We start from the raw sequence: 14,477 nt of genomic DNA, 5'->3' as shown, positions 1-14,477 counted from the left end.
TAATACAGTACAGTCATCAGCACTTAAACTTTCAGATAATGACTTTTCTCTCTCCACACACACACACACACACACACACACACACACTCTTCACTCTGTGACACCTGAATGAACATTGTCACATTTCAGAGCCTGGTTCTTAATCCATTCATTGTCCTATTAAAACTATAAAGTAATATTTCCTAGATACATTGATTAAAACATATTGTCAGTGTTTTTAAGTTTTAGTTTATAATAGTATAAATTTGAAGTATATGTAATTTATACTAATTTTGCAGAGTGTGTACATAAAAAATATAAATTGTTTCTTTTTTTAAAAAAAAAACATCTCTTTCCTTTTCCCTTCCCTCCTGTGCTCTCACCTTGTCTCCTACTCAAATACTCTTTTCCTGGTTTCATTCCAGCTGATATTATTCATTTTAGCTCATGTTTATGACATTTAATGATTGAATTGATTTGGGTATTAGGTTTCTGAACATAGCATATCTTTATTCTACTTACTTCCTCTCCATCTCCCTCTCTTCCCAAACCCTTGGTCTCTGAAACCTCTTCCCTGTAAGAGATTCATTTCCTTGTGTCCTTCTAGACATCCTTTATCATTATCTTTGTTTATACTTTACATTACTAAAATGAGATACTTTATATGGTATTTAACATAGTGTGTCTATTTTATTCCATTCAACATTATATTTCCCATGTGCATCTATTTCCTACAAATGTTTCAAATTTGCCATTCTTTCTAGTAGTATCCCATTATATATAAATATACATTTTTTATCCAATCACCTGTTGATGTGTACAGACTGTTTCTAAAATTCAGCTATTGTAAGTTGTGCTGCAATAAACGATTCTGTGCATGCATCCCTACAGTATGATATATTTAGCTTTTTGGGGAGGATCTCTAGAAGGGTTATAGCTGGATCATATAGAACATCTAACTTTATTTCTTTGCTAAATCTTATACTGACTTACACTATGTTGTGCAGTTAACATTCTGACCAACCTTGCCAACACTTGTTATTAATATTTATTGATAACTGTCATTTGTTCTAGAGTAAGATGGAATTTTAACAGTGTCTTCATTTGCATTTGTATAATATCCAGACATGTTGAACAGTTTTTCATCTATTTTATGGCCATTTATACTTCTTTCTCTGTGAAGTGTCTCTTCATTTCACTTTCTCACTGGATAAAGATTAAACTAGAAATGAAAACTGCATGCATGCCGATCTTCACAATGTACATAGATGCAAAAATCTTCAATAAGATATTAGCAAACACTGTGCAATATATCATCTAAAAGATCATACATCATGATCAAGTGGGTTTTATTCTAGAGATTCAAGGATATTTTAACATATGTAAGTCAATTAGTGTAATACAGCACATATACAGAAGAAAGGTAAACAAACAAAAAACACTTGATCAAATCAGTAGAAATAGACAAGCCTTTCAACAAAATCCTGCAATGCCAAGCAGAAACATTGAAATGACATCTTGAATTTGGAGGCAGATTTTTTTTTTACATCCTTAGGCACTAAACTCAAGGAAGAAATGTCAGTTCTCCAAGTCTCAGGGAGAGAGGTTTTATGAAATTGAAAAACAGAAGTACAGAGGTAGAGTACTTCTCTGCATTTGATTGGTTTTTATAATATATGCTACAGTGTCCAGCTGTTCCTTTTATTTTAAAGAGATTAAGACAAAGGATGACAGCATATCAAAACAGATAATGTAAGCAGCACAGTACTTCACCAAAAGATAATGCAATATAACAGTAACTACCACAATGTCTCTCTCTTTGAAATAGCTAAGCAGACAGTCACATACAATAGTATCAAACGTAATAAAAGAGTATAAAACCATTCAAGAGAATGCAAATATTACAGGGAATTCAGAACGAAATAACAGAAAATGTACAATGACTATTATATTATTTCATTTTCCATAAAGATTTTGTTTATACTATCACACATACTAAAATCCAATAAGATACAGCATGATAAAACCAATGGAAACAAAAAGAACAAAAGCATGGTTGGACTTCAAAGAAAGATGATATTAAATCATCAGTGGATATCATAGTGTCTTAATTTCTTCAAAATAGCTGTTCATACCATCACAGACAATAAAATTTAAAAACCCAGAATAAAACCATTCCTACTAATGAATGAAGACATAATAATGTTTCAGAGCAATGTAATGGGCAATCATGATTACCATAAAAAATCTTATGTAATGTTACTATTTGTTACACTAGGAAGACTATATGGTATTTATATATGTGATTTTGAGTTTTTTTCAATTACGAAAAAGGTCTCAAGTTGCATCCCTTTATTTATAAATATCTCAATGTGATCATCCTTGATAGCTTAGTAGTACTCCATTGTATAAAAATACCACAGCATTTTTATCCATTAATCAGTTGATGGACACTTAGGTTGTTTCCAAGATCTGGCTATTATAAATTGTGCTGCTATAAACATGGGTGCACATATATCACTGTTGTATGATGTTTTCAGTTCTTCTGGGAATATGTCTAGCAGTGGAATACTGGGTAAAATGGGACTTCCAATCCCAAATTTTGAGGAATCTCCAGACTGAAATCCACAGTGGTGGCACCAGTCTACGTTCCCACCAACTGCACAGGAGAGTTCCTTTTTCCCCACAGCATCTACAGCATTTTTTGTTGGTAGTTTTCTTGATCCTGGCCAATCTTTCTGGAGTGAAATGGAATATCAGTGTTGTATTAATGAGCATTTTTCTAATGATTATAGATGATGACCATTTTTCATGTATTTATTTGCCATTTGTATTTCTTCATCTGAGAACTTTATATTCATCTCAGATGCCCATGTTTGGATTGGGTCTTTGAATTTCGGGGTCTGATTTTTAAAATTTATTTATGTATTTTAGACAGAAGTCCTTTGTCTGGGGGACAGTTAAATAAGATTTTGTTCACAGTGAAAATTAAAGAAGACAGTAAAAAATACCTACAAGCAAACAAAAATACAAATTCAACTTACCAGAATGTATCAGATGCAATGAAATTAGTCCTCAGAGGAAAATTTATTGCACTGAGTTCCCATATCAGGAAAACAGAATGAACACAAATAAACAACATGAGGCTACACCTCAAACATCTGGAAAAAGAAGAACATGTCAATTCAAAGCCAAAAGAAGGGAGGAAATTATAAAAACCAGAACAGAAATTAATGGAATAGAGACTAAAAAAACATTCCGAAGAATCAATGATTCAAAGAGTTGGTTATTTGAAAGAATAAATAAAATTGAAAAACTCCTAGCCAACCTTATTTAAAAAAGGAAAGAAAAAGCTTGAATTCATGCAATAAGGAATGAAAAATTTGAAATCACTACAGACTCTGGGGAAATACAGAAGATCATCAACACCTATGTCAAAAACCTCTGCTCTCAAAAGTTCAATAACAGAGAAGAAATGGAAAGATTCCTAGAAACATATGAAGTACCAATGCTGGATCAAGAAGATGTAAAACTGCTGAATAACCCAATTTCGATTAATGAAATTTAAAATGAAATTAAGTCCTTACCAACAAAGAAGAGCCCAGACCCAGACATGTTCACCATGGAATTCTACAAGAAATACAAAGAAGTCTTAATGCCGACACTCCTCAAACTGTTCAATGAAACTGAAAGGGAAGCAATTCTGCCTAAGTCATTCCTGGAAGCAAATATTACTCTAGTATCAAAAGCAGAGAAAGACCAAACTAAAAAAGAGAACTACAGGCCAATCTCCCTAATGAATAGATGTACAAATCCTCAATAAAATATTGGCAAACAGGATGCGGCAAATTATCAAGAAGATTATACAGCATGACCAAGTGGGATTCATCCCAGGCATGTAGGGATGGTTCAACAAAGGTAAATAAATAAATATAATCCACCATATCAATAAAATTAAAAGTAAGAATCACATGATCATTTCAATAGATTCAGAAAAAGCTTTTGATAAAGTCCAACACTCATTCATGATAAGAACCTAAGAGAAAATTGGAATGTATGCTTTTACCTCAATATGATAAAGGTCATCTATGATAAACTAATGGCCAGTATCATATTAAATGGCCCCAAACTGAAGGCCTTTACCTTAAAACCAGGCACAAGTCAAGGATGCCTCTTATCACCACTTCTATTCAACATAATACTGGAAATACTAGCCAGAGCAATTAGACAAGAGAGAGAAGTAAAAGGCATAGAGATAGGAAAAGAAGAGATTAAATTATCATTATTTGCAGATGACAGGATACACTACATAGAAGACTTCCAAAACTTCACTGAAAGACTCCCAGATATAATAAATAAATTCAGCAATGTAGCTGGATACAAAGTCAATACTCAAAAATCAATAGCATTCCAATACACTAACAACAAAATCAATGAGAGAGTAATAAGAGAAGACAAATCCTTTACATCAGCATCCAAAAAAAAAAATGAAATACTTAGGAATGAATCTCATGAAAGAAGTAAAAGATCTATACAGGGAAAATTATAATACACTGAGAAAGCAATCAAAGGGGATCTCATAAAATGGAAAGGCATCCCTTGTTCACGGGTAGGAAGAATAAATATTGTGAAAATGGCAATTTTTCCAAAACTGTTATACAGATACAATGTGATCCCAATAAAAATGCCACCAACATACCTCATAGATCTCGAGAAATCACTCCTAAAATTCATCGGGAACCAGAAGAGACCTAGAATAGCAAAGGCAATTATAAGCAGCAAAGGCAATGCAGGAGGCATCACAATCCCTGACTTAAAGTTATATTACAAAGCAACTGTAGTAAAATCAACATGGTGCTGGAATCAAAACAGAGCTGAAGATCAATGGAATAGATTAGAAGATACAACCACAACTACAAACACACTCAATCACCTTCTCTTTGATAAATGGGCCAAACATGTTCACTGCAAGAATGATGGTCTCTTAATAAATGTTTTTTGGAAAAACTGGTTCTCCATATGCAGAAAACTAAATCTAGACCCATGCCTACCACGATGTACTAAATTAAAATCTAAATGGATCAAAGATTTGAATGTTAAAATAGAAACACTAACTTTGTTTCTGACAAATTAGGTAAAAATCTTGAAGACATAGAGTTAGGTAGAGAATTCATGAACGGGAATCAAACTGCACAGGAAATGCTTCCCAGAATCAATATCTGGGATCAAGTCTTTTAAAAAGTTTCTGCATGTCAAAAGAAATCTCCAGCATCATGAAAAGACCAGGTTTTTCTAAGAAACGGAAGTAATAAGAACTTGTAATTGGAACTGTTACAGAGGCAACTAAGAGACTGGCTGGGGGAATATTTCTGCCATAATCCTATACTCTTCATGATAAGAACTCTAAAGAAAATAGTATAGAAGTACCATACTTGAATTTGACAAAGAATATTTACAACAAACCAACATGCTCATCATATTAATTGGGGGAAAAACTGAAACTTTCCTTCTAAAATCAGGAACAAGGCAAGTACAGGGTATGCTCATTATCACTACCTCTCTTCAACACAGTACTGGAGACATTAGCTAGAAAAATAAAGCAAAAGAAAGAAATAAAAGGGATACATCTAGGAAAGGAAGAAGTCAAATTATTATTGACGAATATACTTTGCTTAGAAGGATCAATAAAGTACTCCACCAAAAAAAAAAAAAAATCTTAGAATTGACAGTATGAGGCTTTTTGCAATTTTACTCCCTACTCTACATTTTCAAATGCACCTTCCAGGACAACCATTTCAAGTATGAAAGTGACAGTAACTGTTTTCTCAGATAAACAATTCATTTTATCTCAATCATTTTATTTTACAGTATATAGAAATTGGAAAAATTGCTAGTATTTGAACTGAGAATCGTTTTTCTTATTCTGTGGAGATTAATTTATTTCCAAATTTAATTTTACTTTAATGTGACATTTAGGGATCTGGACACAAGGACCATTGAGGGAGGCTGAGGGCAGAGAGTGAGAGACAGACAGACAGACAGACAGACAGACAGACAGAGAAAGACAGACAGGGAGAAAGAGAAAGAGAGATTGGTACCTGACTAGCTGAAACCTAATATTTTTCAGTGTCTAAAAGGCCTGACTTTAATGCTGTGTTGATTATTTATCATTCTTTGTATAAATCTCTACTTTATGAAAATCTTGTTTGATTCTTCATTATTTAAAATTGTAGCAAAAATTTATTTTCAATGTGAAAATGTCTTTTCATAACTTGTCATGGCAAAATAAGACTTTCAACAACAACATATCTCCATTTATATCATCATCTTCATTTTTTCTTCATTGTCACTGTTATATTTGAAGATATTACATTTTATAAAAACTGATTTGAACTTTTATTGACATGTACAATTGTCTCTTTATTCATTCCTTAATTTCATGCATTATACACAAAAGTAGAAAAATCTTGTCTCCTACAGCATTTTAATTTACTCTGTACATTCTGTTTCTTTCCTACTCAGTTTTTGTGCCACATTGTTAGAAAATTATGATGTAGTATGCACAAGGATGATATATATTATATTTGTCATATGAAGTATTTTAGAATTATTATAAAAATTTCAAATATTGGATCAAATATTTACCTTGAAAATTAAATAAATAAATAAGCAAATAGAATTCAATTGTAATCTTCCCAATAATTCCAGTGATAATGTTTTTTTAAATAATTACTGGTTTTGAAAAAGAATAATCTTTCTAGAAATCATTTGCTGGTAAAAAGACAATTAATATCAAATCTATAGCTTTTTCTGTCTTCTGTGGTGTTTGGTTTAAATCACACTTCCTACCTAGCACATGGTTAGATGGAACCTACTGGTCAAAAGACACTAAAGAATTTTGGGGATGTATGGAATATGTTATGTAGTTTTAAAAATCATTTCAAGGGGCTGGGGATTTAGCTCAGCAGCATAAGCGTCTGCCTTGCAAGTGTATGGTTGTGAGTTCAATCCCTGATGCTGGTAAAAAAAAAGAAAAAGACAAAAAAAATGATTTCAAGAGCAAAAGAGGAAATGTCACAATCTCAAATTTAAAGTTGTACTACAAATTTATAATGACTAAAAATAGTATGGTATTGTCACAAAACAAATATGTGAATGAATAAAACAGAACAGAGGATCCAGAACAGAGGATGACATATTCAGTCATCTGATCTTTCAAAAAGGGGCAAACTAGCACACACTGTAGGAAAGATACCCTCTTTAACAAATACTACTGGGAACACATGATATCCACATGCAGAAGACTAAGTGTAGGCTCCATATCTCACCACTAAAATCAGAATGAATCAAAATCTAAATACTAAAACAAACCCAGCACATTAGATGATCAAATAGGCAAATCTCTTAAAGACATTGACACACAAAAGAACTTTCTGAGCAAAACCCTAATTGTATAAGAAATAACACCCAGAATCAACAAATGAAATCATATCAATTAAAAACCTTCACAGCAAAAGCAACAACTAATAGAGTGAAGAAACAACTTACAGAATGGGAAAAAAATTCAGTGTACTCCTTGGGTAGAGGATTAGTATCTAGAATATGGTTATAATCATTATCTGCAAGAGAACATTTAATGCGGGACACAGTAATTTACAAAATTAGCTGACATTATCCACCCACAGACTCAGTAGAAAAATAAGAGTTCTGTCCACACTAGAGATTCAAAGAATCCAGCCAAAGGACCGAAACCCATGGCAGTGTCCTGTAGGCATCCATATCAGAAGACCAAGAAATCTGCTATGAAAAACTGAAGGATCTGTGTCAGACAGTCCAAAGGCTGGCACTTGAGGCTGGAGAGTCAATGCCAGTGCTGGTAGGATAAAAGGCTGGTTCTTGAAACTGAAGAAATTGCACCAAAAGCCAAGAGATAATGGCCAAAGTGAAGGTAAACACCAACATTCCTCCAAAGAGAACAGCAGCCATCCTTGGTAAAGGCCAAGATTGGAGGTCAGCCAAAAAAAAAAAAAAAAAAAAAAAAAAAAGTTCCTCCAAAGAAAAGCAGCTGGAATGAAGCTCTTCTAAGGATAATCGACTAAATCCTTCAAGTCCCATTCTCTATTATCCTCATTACTGCTTAAGTTGCCTGCTTAAGTTCACTTTCCATGCCCAGAATCATGTTGACTCAATCTAACAATTAGTAAATTTACCACAACACAAACAGCAACAAAAATAGACCCCTAAAATAAAATACCCAATTAAAATGTGCAAATGAAATGGACACTTCTCAAAAAATACAAATGGCTAATAATACATAAAAAATTCGATGTCTTTGTTCATTAAAGAAACACAAATTAAAACAACACTGTGATTCCATCCAAAAGTTAATGAATACATAAATTACAGCATCAATAAGTAATAAAATAAACTATCTATGCAACCAACAGTATGGAGGAGTCTCAAAATAACTGAAAGAATCCTAGTTAAAAAGAATACTGTATTATTCTATTCAGCCAACTTCCAGACATAAAAGACAGGTTTTTTTTGTTTTGTTTTGTTTTATTTTTTTACTTTCCTCCCTTTAATTAGGCTACAGGCAGGTGAATAAACTATGTCATTTTGCCCTTGTTTGTGAATACCATATCAATACTTCTACCTTGATGATGAGGAAAGATGGTAGAACAAGGCACCAGAAAATCAGAGGTCTCCAGTAAGCAGAGTAGAGACACCTGGAAAACAAAACAGAGAAGAGAAGTCAAGTTCCAAGAATCAATGAATTGCTGATAGGAAAAGCAGAAATTAAAGAGAAAATGTAGCAACTGAAGACAATGCAGAAAAAAAATCAATCAGTATGGAATGTTGGCCTCTACTCACAGGAAATAGAAGCTGTTTCTGAAATCACAGATGATGATGAAATGTCACTGTACAGTAGGTACCATAATTTATCACATGTAACTGAAATTTTATGCCTATTCATTTGCAGTTCTCCATTTCATCCATACCTCAATATTTAATGATTAGATTTCTACTCTCCGGTTTTATGAGGTTGATTCTTTTAGCTATCTCTTAAAAGTTATGGAATATGGGGCTGGGGATTTAGTTCAGCGGCATAAGTGCCTGCCTTACAAAGTGTGTGGTCGTGAGTTCAATCCCTGGTACCAATAAAAAAAGAAAAGGACAAAAAAAGAAAAAAGAAAAAAAGTTATGGAGTATTTGTGCTGTGATTGATATATTTCACTTAGAATAATGTTATCAAGATTCATCTATGTTGTAATATATGGCAGAAGTTCCTTCCTTTGTAAGAATGAATGATATTTCACTGAAAATATATGCTTCATTTTCTTCATTGATTCTTTTAATGGAAATGGCCCTCAAAATAAGAACCAGAGCTCTCTGGCAAAGAACTGTAGCCATTCTCAATGATGGAAAGGACCCAAGTTCCTCCAACAATGAGAATAACTGAATTCCTATCAGGAAAACCAGCATGATAGTCTCCTCCAGGAGAATCAACAGGATCCCATTTTCTCCTCCAGTTCTACTTTTTACATGTTGTCATCAATCCTCTGATGGGCCTTCTACAACACAACCACACTGATTTAGTTCTAAGACAGTTAGATCTACAATGTGTGGAAAATAAATGTATGAGGATTAAACATGATATACTATACTGTTTCTTATCTTTTTTCTAGTATTCTCTGTATTACAGAATTGAGAGACTGGGATATGTAAAAAGTGTGTAATCTTAAATTCAAGTGTGTTTTATTATATGCTTATAAGGTGGTTTTTTAAATGCATGTGCATTCTGTCCACTTGAAATACTTAGGAAATGTAAGCGACCTTATAATGAGAGTAGCAAGCTTTGACAGAATTCTTGTCTAGATTTAGTATGTCAGAATCAACATAAGACATAGGATTGGGAGAAATCTTTGATTGCAGCTCTAATTCAGGAAAATATTTCATGAGACTGGAAAAACTAACATAGTATAAGAGGGACACAATCAAAGCTAAAAGTGAAAGGTTCAAAATAGTTAGAAACCAACCAGAAGAAATTAGCTCTTGCCTGTGGCCAAAACAGAAAAGAGATCAATTCAAATTTTCCTTGAAATATTTATCAAACACCAATGTGACCTAAACCAAGTTAAAAGTTTATTATCCATGTGTTAGTAAAGTTACAAACAAAAATTACTAGAGAAGCAACTTGGGATAATGAATAAAGAAGAGAGTAAGCATTCTTCTACGGTTTTCTAGAGGAGTTATGGTAATTCCTAGCAAATTGTAAAAGGTATAGTCCGATTACTGCCGTCTTGTAGTACATAATAATGAATGGATTCAATCTGTAATAACCAATTGCTAAGATTTTTAAAAATTGGTTAAAAATGTATCTCTGTTGAAAGTATAAAATTCCATCTCTGGAATGGTCTTGTAAATTAAAAACAAAAACAAAAAAATGAAAACAACAACTTATAGCTAACCCTAACCCTAACTCTAAACCTAAATTTGATTTAAACCTCTAAATCTAAGAATAGCAACTGGAGAAACTAATGAGGATAACGAGACTAGAGGAGTCCATCAAAGTAGAAAATGCTGAACATTTGCCTTCCTGAATGATACACTTTCGTATTAGCGGGGCTTTTCGGATAAAAATATAGTATCATTTTTATTATTTCCACAAAATTTTTCAATAAGAAATGGACAAGTGTATCATTCCCTATATTACAGAGCCACATTTTCCAAAATATTTTGCTGAGCACTCTTCTGAGCAGTAAAATAATTCTTAACAAAAAATGTACACCAACCATGATGCAATTCTGCAAGGGTGACTGTTATCATATCTTGCAGAAGACATATTATGAAAACATGTACTATGCAGTAAATACATGAAATTTTTAAATTATACATTAGTAATGTTGGAAAAAATACAATGATTTGATTATGTAAATTTGTTACTTATTTTATATATCATATATCTTTCATTTTGCCATAATATATAACACCTGTTTGTTTTCAGAATTCTTACAGGAAAAATATCTATTATTGGTTTATATAATTTTATATAAAATATTTATAATCAAATTACATATATTTTATTGCCAAAATATATGGAAAATGGCATTGAAGAATAATGTTACAATTCACTAGAGTGTCATAAAATTACAAATCATTTTACCATATTTCTTGTTAGGAAGTTTAAAAGGATAAATAAATATAAAGGCAAACATGAATAACATGAAGGGCCAAAATGACAGCACAATTAAATATTGAAATTTTTAATGTGAATGAAATGATGAGAGCTATAAAACTTTTTTAAAACTATTTTTTAAAACTATAAACAAAATGTGCTCATTGTAATAATTATTCTGTAACATTGTAGAATAACGTTTTGCTTCCCAATGCCATAAAACCAAAGATATTACAGAAAAACTTTTAAAAAGTATCTTGTAGAACATTTTTATATTTCAAAGTGATACATAAATATTAATTAGTCGAGTTTTAGTTCTTAGACAAAATGGTTTCATAATTATTTTTCTGTGAAATATTAAGAATGAAATATTCAGTATTTGCTATCGATGGAAATAATATTTTGCACAAGACAATATTGTAGGGTCTCTGTGGATTACAACAAAGATGATTTTGTCCATTCTCAAAGGACAATCACAGTACAAAAGATTTAGGATTCTGCTGAGATACTAAAGGATGGCTTCAAGAAATCCCTCGTGGTCTACAGGACAGCAGAGATATGACTTGGACTTTGTCTTGTCCTCAGGAGACCAAATCATTATGAGTCAAAACAAAAAGACCTGGAATATTTGAAATACAAATACAACTCCACAGAGAAGGATCCTAATTTAAGCATCTATATTCAGAAAACCCTATGTTGCCATACCTTTCTGTCTTTTCTTTGAATCTTACTGTCTTAGTCTTCTAGGCATACCAAGTAGAGAAATAGTGTGTTACTTCATATTTTGAAGGTTTCCAGCATTCTGTTTTTATTTCCTTAAGTTGTTCCCTCCAACCATCATAAAATAGAGAAAAAATAAAATCATATTTGATTAATGTGAACTTTGCTAGTGTCTGATGGAGAGCCAATGACTTTGTGTTCTTTCCTTCATTGTAGATTTGACAATCTAAAATATGTAGGTGACACCTGTCAAGATTTATCACACCATATATATATATATATATATATATATATATATATATATATACTCTTATTCCCAGGGCTATGTTTGAATAGCTGGAGATTAATTGAATACATTAAGATGAAAAGGAGTTGTCCCACTTTGTATTTCTGAGTACCCTTGTGAGTGAGTGGATTCATAGGATGAATGGCATTGTATAAGGCAAAATTATGAGAAAAGAAACCTTTTTCAATATAGCCTGGTATGTAAGGAAGGATAATGTTCAAGCTGAAAACATACCTGAACTATAATCCCACTGAAGGAGTTGCTGAAATTTAAGGCAAGTATTTTTTCCAATTTATTCTTCATAGCAAATATATATATATATATATATGCATGTTCATTTTAGCTCAAAAATAAAAATACCTGTATACACTAAATGACTTTTTAGCATATACTAGAAGATATCAAACATTAAACAGTGATGAAATTATAAGCCAGGTAGTGGATATATTACATAAAATGTTTACTGTATATTATTCTAAATATAGATAGCACATATAGAATCCTTCCAGGTTTCCTATCTTGTATTAAATATAGATAATGTATGTAGAATGATCCCATTATTTTAACAGTCAAAAATATTAGTGTTAAAAATAAATTATTAATTAAATTAGCAATATAAATTTTATTTTATTCAATAAGAACATGATTAATTGATTCCTTATGTCATAAAGAGAATTACAGGTTATTATCTTAGTCTTCTAATTTTCTTCAGATATTGATGGAATTAACATCTATTTTTGTTTTTAGGTTGTAAAATTATCTGATGTATCTACTATACATCATGGAAAAGAAAATGAAAGTGAATGTTCCATATATTGAAAGTGAATGTTTCAACAAAAATATTTGGATAAATTGCACATAAAAGAAGAATTATTGATTTTATTTTCTCTGAAATGTGACTTGCCACATAAAATTTTCTTAAATTTTGCAGTTGGATTTAAAATAAGAGAAGTTGTAAACAATTTGAATTCACAGTTATGCATTAAATCATAATGCAAAGAACAGATTAAAATAAAAATGTCAGAGTTTGTGGAAGATATTTTTGAACTGAATCACAGACTTATATTGGTTTATATTGAATCACATTATTCCTGTTTTATATTTAATTGTCATTTCCTTAAAATATCTTTAAAAAAGAAAAAACAAAGGAAGATATAGAGGGACAGAGAGAGAGAGAGATGAATCACACAATGATTACAGACTTTGTCCTAGACCTTTCTGATGATCCTGATCTTCAGATTGCAATTTTCCTCCTTTTATTTATTACATATATATTAAGTGTCACTGGAAACCTGACTATCATTATTCTAAACTTGTTGCACCCCATTCTACAGACACCTATGTATTTCTTTCTCCGGACACTCTCCTTTTTTGGAAATATCACTTACAAAGTGTGTATCCCTAGGTTTCTTGGAGCAGTGATCACCAGGGAAAAGACTATTTATTATAACAATTGTAGAGCCCAACTATTTTTCTTTATCTTCATGGGTTGACTGAATTTTATATCTTAACTGCCATGTCCTATGCCTGTTATGTGGCCATCTGCAAGCCCCTGCATTATGCCACCATCATGAGCAGGAAGCTCTGTGTACTGTTTGTACTGTGTGCCTGGCTGGGTGGATTTCTGACCATTTTCCCGCCTCTTATGCTTCTTCTCCAGCTGAATTACTGTGCGTCCAATGTCACTGATCATTTTGCTTGTGACTACTTTCCCCTCCTACAGCTGTCTTGCTCAGACACACAGCTCCTAGAGGTGATTGGTTTCTACTTCGCTTTAGTTACTCTGCTATTCACTTTGGCATTAGTCATTTTGTCTTACATGTACATTATCAGAACTATTCTCAAAATTCCATCTGCCCATCAGAGAAAAAAGACTTTTTCCACCTGTTCCTCTCACATGACTGTCATCTCCATCTCTTATGGAAGCTGCATATTTATGTATGCTAATCCTTCTGCCAAAGAGAAGGCCTCATTGACTAAAGGGGTAGCCATTCTCAAATCCTCTGTTGCTCCCACTTGAATCCCTTAATTTACACTCTGAGGAACCAGCAAGTAAAGAAAGCCTTCAAGGATGTGGTTCACAGAGTAGTACTTTCTACAAATAAATGAAATAAATTTTTGTAGAATAAAAAATGGTAAAAATGAGTAAAATGGATTTGAAATTCTTAAATATCTGTATTAAATACACAGCTGTCTTATAATTTTATACGGTATGTTTTATATAGTTTTATATATTCACAGTTTCTTCTACTTTCACACCCAAATATATCTAATGTGTTTTTTATTATGAGTTATGTGTTAATATAGTAAACT

The 14,477-nt window shown here is 32.1% G+C and overlaps 1 pseudogene; it reads left to right on the top strand.

Moving 5' to 3' along the window:
• The first annotated feature begins 13,342 nt into the window (after positions 1-13,342).
• Positions 13,343-14,273, top strand: LOC100721359 (olfactory receptor 6C3-like; annotated as a pseudogene).
• The last annotated feature ends 204 nt before the right edge of the window (positions 14,274-14,477 follow it).

This window comes from Cavia porcellus, unplaced genomic scaffold (genome assembly GCF_034190915.1).
Source record: "Cavia porcellus strain 051 isolate PalLab524CR breed Dunkin Hartley unplaced genomic scaffold, mCavPor4.1 scaffold_8, whole genome shotgun sequence".
Lineage (NCBI taxonomy): Eukaryota > Metazoa > Chordata > Mammalia > Rodentia > Caviidae > Cavia > Cavia porcellus.
The sequence above is the reverse complement of the archived record's forward strand: the minus strand, read 5'-3'. Positions and strand labels throughout refer to the sequence as shown.